Source organism: Micropterus salmoides, unplaced genomic scaffold (genome assembly GCF_014851395.1).
Source record: "Micropterus salmoides isolate LMB-PRFRI ecotype aquatic unplaced genomic scaffold, ASM1485139v1 Ms_hic_scaffold_22, whole genome shotgun sequence".
Taxonomy (NCBI): domain Eukaryota; kingdom Metazoa; phylum Chordata; class Actinopteri; order Centrarchiformes; family Centrarchidae; genus Micropterus; species Micropterus salmoides.
Genome location: NW_024041373.1, coordinates 19,354,847 through 19,360,188, shown reverse-complemented (window position 1 = coordinate 19,360,188; position 5,342 = coordinate 19,354,847).

Here is a 5,342-nt window from a genome sequence, read left to right as displayed (position 1 = left end):
TCTCCGAGCTGGAGATGCTACTGTCACATTATCATAAAGAGGAGGAGCATGGGCATATTCTTAGAGAGAGAGAGAGACATTCACAGAGAGGGAGAGAGAGGAGAGGAGCGAGAGCAAAGATTAGCCTACATAAAGTTTGGATAAGCCTATTTATGAACGCCTAACGAAAAGACACTTTAATATTAATGCTTCTGATGGGATTTAGTGTGTTTGTGGCACTCAATCTGTCTTCTTAATAACAATTTTAAATGATGGCACCACTGTAATCTTCCCACATTACTGCTTGGGACTAATAGTTGTATAATTGTATTATCCTTGAAAATGTTATGATCTGATTACTGCAGTTATTTGTCTTGAGAGCAAACATTCTCCACATCTAAATACTAGTTAATATGGATATCATCAGAGAGACCATTTTATAATTGATTATAGCAGAGTAATTTGAATAAAATACAAAAACAGGGACTTGAGAAGAGTCTTGAACCAAGCTTGTTTATTATAGTCAGTAGGAAAAACCCGATACTGCGCATTTCAGTGTTTGTTTCCGGTTCCCAAATATCCAATTATATCAGGATATACAGAATTGAAACTGAATATGTGAACTGTATGAGTTTAAATTCAGACAAGAGTTAAAATGGGGCATACATTGACATGGATATCAATTTATATCAGTATATCAGTTTGCCCTTTTTATTTCAAACATTTTTTTGAAGTCAAGAATGCAACCATGGTTAAAAATACTACATACCATCATGGTCTTAAATTAACAAAAAATCTGAATCTGAATTTGAATGAAAAGGTTTCAGAAAGAGTCAAACCAGAGAGATGAGACACTATCCAAAGCTAATAAAGGGGGGGGGGGGGGCACTAACCTTGGCTTGACAAATTGACCCCTTTACCTGTTCCTTGTGCTGCTTCCCCATCCATCCACACACACACACACACACACACACACACACACACACTCCCATCATTTACATATGGAGCTCGCAGTCCTTTCAAAGTGGCTTTCACGGAACATTGTGCTGATAATGATCTTGGTCGTGAGGGAGAGAGAGACACAGATCTCCAGAGACCATCTCACCATAAGACAAGGGGGAAGAGGATAAAACTCCGACTGTACTCCAACTCAAAGGACTTTAACACTCTTTTCCTCACAACCCCCCGCCCCCTCTCTCCAATAAGCCCTCTTGTGTTTTTTAATTGGCAGAAATTAATCTTTAGGATGTAGATGGTAGATTTACATTCATTAAAAGTCAAGAGAGGAAGCCAGGCTTGATGCTAATCAAATCTGCTTAATTATGCTTAACATGAGTATCTCCAGGGGAAGAGAGAGAGAGAGGGAGAGAGAGAGAGAGATAGCTAACTCGAACTTTTTACTTTTTGCCTTTGATAACTCCTGCTGAGTATGGCCTTTTCCTTGCCAAAAAGAAATGTCACGACTCTCTTTCTCCATCTGTAGAAAATACACTGATAAAGCCATCAGTGTTAAGCAGAGCTGATTCATGTAGTAAATTCCCACCTTAAAGTGTTTAATAAGTGGTGAAACGTTCAGTTTTAACCTCCCAGGCCAGCGCTTTGCAACTTTTTGGCTTGTGGCATCATCTGATAATAGGTTTACTGATGCACTAATGAACCCTGTTAGTCCACAAAAGGTGGCTGATAATATACCAGAATATACAAGACTTGATTATAACCTTAGATGTTTTGTTTAATTTTTAATTTTAGTTAATCCACCCATGGTCTGGTAAGCAACCACAGTGTTTAAGAAAGCCCTTTTACCAGTATGCTGCAGGATGCCCTGGTGGGAAGTGACTTTGTCTCACAACAGGAAGGTCATAGGTTTAATTCCTACAGCAGCTATTGTGCTTAAACTCCCATGAAATGAAACAATGAACCGATACTTAGTGCAAAATCTCTCCAGTTACTGAAGTATAAAAATACATTGAACCATACAGAGGAGAAGAAAGCAACAAAGTCATACTTTATCTGTGTAATATAAAAGGGGAACTCCTCCAATTTTGTGTCTATTTACATGTCTTGGGAGTAACATTATGTGGAGAAGGTTGTATAAAGCCTCTTGCAGCTCCAGAGGGAGCTGCATGGAAATCCGATGCTGGTTGGGGTTGAAGAATAAAAGTTAAAAAAAAAACAAATATCTGGCTGTGTGGAGTTCAGACCTCTAGCCCGCGCATCATCTCAGCTTGATAGAGGCTTGTGGCTACATTAGCTGCTTGCAGCGTAATACACCTGAATCTCCCACCAAACTGTTGCCAGTCAAGTTGCATTGTGGGTAACTTAGGGGCCAGGTTTTGATAAGGAAGGAGAATGCATGGAATAAAAAAGTTCTGCTGTATTGATTTTAATCATTTTTAAAATGTCCACTGTGACTCAATTGACAATGTTATAGGTGTGCAATGCTAAATCGGCAGAATTCTCTTTTAGGTGCTTTAAGTTCCTTTATCATGACTGCATTTTTTATATCTTCTTTGATAAATTGCCCCTGTACAGTTTGATTCCTAAGTTTTAACCTCCAACATTTGCCTTTATTGTTTCGTGTAGTCTTCATTAGTTTGTTTTTTTGAATGTTTTTGGAAGAAATAGGTGATGAGTGTTTGTCATGTTTTGCATGTTTCGATGTCAGGTAGACTTACTGATTAAATTAAAGGGAAACATCATTAAGATCCCAAGTTTAGTCCACTCCCCCAACCAATTAGACACCTTTTCATGAAAATTTTCACTGCTTCCTTAAAGAAATTAAATCTGGCTGCAGATTTTCTGCTTTAATAATTCATATGTATCTTTCCGTAGTGTCATCATGAGCCAAAGAGACAAAGATAATGTTCATGTTGTGTCGCTGTTTGAAAGCCAAGCTTTGGTCCTTTCCACATGTCTGTTTTGGCCAGTGAGCAGCAGAAGCATGAGGGAAATGTGTAGGTGGTTAGATCAGCCGATGAAGTGTAAATACCACTCAATCTGTTCTCATTAGAGGAGTAAAAACATACGAATCACTTCGCCTCTATTAAAAATGCCCCAGGGTCCTGGTTAAGTGTGTGTTTGTGCATTTGGTTGTATATGTGGTTGTGTGAGAGAGAAGGAGGGGGAGACAGAATGATGTTTTGGCATTTGTGTCTGCAGAGGGGATCTGAAATGCCACCACCATCAGCGCTGCTTAATTCTCAGAAACACACACTTAATCTGAACAGACAATCCGTTCCGACAGCCACTGTTATGATTCAAATCAACTTGGAGTGAAGGGTGTGTGTGTGTGCTCTTGTGAATGAGAGAGTATGTCATTGTGTTTTGGTATGTGATTAGGTGTCTGTGTGTGTGTGCTCATCTGTCTATGTTTGTGTGTGTGTGTGTATGACCAAGATATCACACATCCATTCCACATTCCCCTATGATAATGTGGATTGATTATGGATATGATAATGAGAGGCCGGCGCGGCGTCGCGACCTTCACAAGGTCTAATTGAAACAAGCGTTGGTCCTCCGAAGCACTTATCAAGTCACACAGCACATCATTAATCACGGAGAATACAAGCTGTCACTGTACACACACATGCGCACACACACACGCACGCACACACGCACACACGCACACACACAATTTTTCTGTTTTCGTAACACACATGCTCTATCTCCTGTCTCCTTTCTCTCCCTCTTTTTCTTACACACACACACACACTCACACACACACTCACACACACAATGCAAGCTGTCACTACAATATGCCTGGTATTGTCTTCTTTTAAGGAGAGTGGACAGCTAGTCCACCCTCCATCTCTATTTTTTACAAGAAAAGTTGAAGAACAAACAGGCTGTTGGAGTTAAACCTTTAAAAAAAGAAAGACATGAAAAAACACAAGAGAGGGAATGTTAAAACAATTCAACAAATATGAACAGCTGTTCACTTCACCCAAACTCGCCTGAAATTGAATTAGCTCAAGTTGTTTTACTACCTGCTTTTATTAGAAGACAATTTAACAAACAAATGTGATTCCAATGTCTGATTAAGGCAGCATATGGTGCCTACCTGTTAAACACAGCGCGTTCAATACCAGCTTAACGCCTCAGTGAGCCACTTGAATAAACTAATAAGCCCAATATCATATTAGTCATTACATAGTCCAACACACAAAATTCCAATCTGATAAAAAGGTGGTTTCATTATCATCATAGTGAAAACACAAGGGAGTTTGCACGTGCTGCGCTGATGCCATCACCAACTTTGTTAATTGTTATTCAATTAACTGCTTTTGTTAATGAAATCAATTAATACTTTAAAACAAGCAGGCACATATACAATTATTATGCATCTATGCAGAAGACAGCTAATTACAACTGTAAATCAATCAATTCTACATTAATCAGCTTGGAAAATGTCCAAAAATAACAAAGTCACTAAAAGACTTTGGAAGTTTTTTTTTGTTTTTGTTTTTTTTTTTTTTTTACATATTTTGATTGCCATGCCATTATCCTGTCTAATGATTGTTAACGATCCTTTAAAGAGTTTATGATCCAATTTCCTTGCTGTGAATTTAATTGGGATCTAAACAGTATAATCTTACGGTGTAAAAGTGTGGCCTGTATTTAATCATGGGTGGTGTATTGGAGAAAGCTGTAACAAGGTCACAGAACTCCTCTCAGGGCAAATACAGTCGGTGAAGCTTCCACGTAGTAGAAGGATGAGAGTCAGGCAGGCTGGATCAGTTACAGAACTATTAATAAAGCAGTCACTTTGATGCCAGAATACAGATCTATTGTGGTCTCTTCAGGATAAACACTGCTCTAAGGTGTCACCAAGTTTCAGGGCATTCAGAATATTCTGCTCTCTGCTTAATTAGTTATGTAATTTATTGTCAGTTATGGAACAAGTATTCAGATTCTTTACTTAAGAGAAAGTAGAAATAACACAATGTCTTGATTTAAGTAAACGTATGTTAATATTACTAGAAAAATGTCCTTAAAGCATCAAATTAAACTTAAAGGGCTTGCTTTTATTTACTGTTAGATGGTTAAATCTAGCATATAACAATGCATTGTATTTTATATGTATATTCTAGTAGTATAAAGTAGCATGCAATTAAGATACTGAAGTAAAGTACAAGTACCTCTGAAATGTAGGCCTACTTAATACTTGAGTGCCCAGCCCACATTGATTTATAAGACACCATAAATTTTGTTGAAGAGGTCAAACATTTGTCATACAAGAATATAACTTTGTCTCCTGCCCTAAGCTCCATAAATTAAATCTGCCACAAACAACTTACTAATAATCATCCAACTAATAATCAAGAGCTCATCAGAAACAGGGGGTCTTTTAACTAAAAATTCTA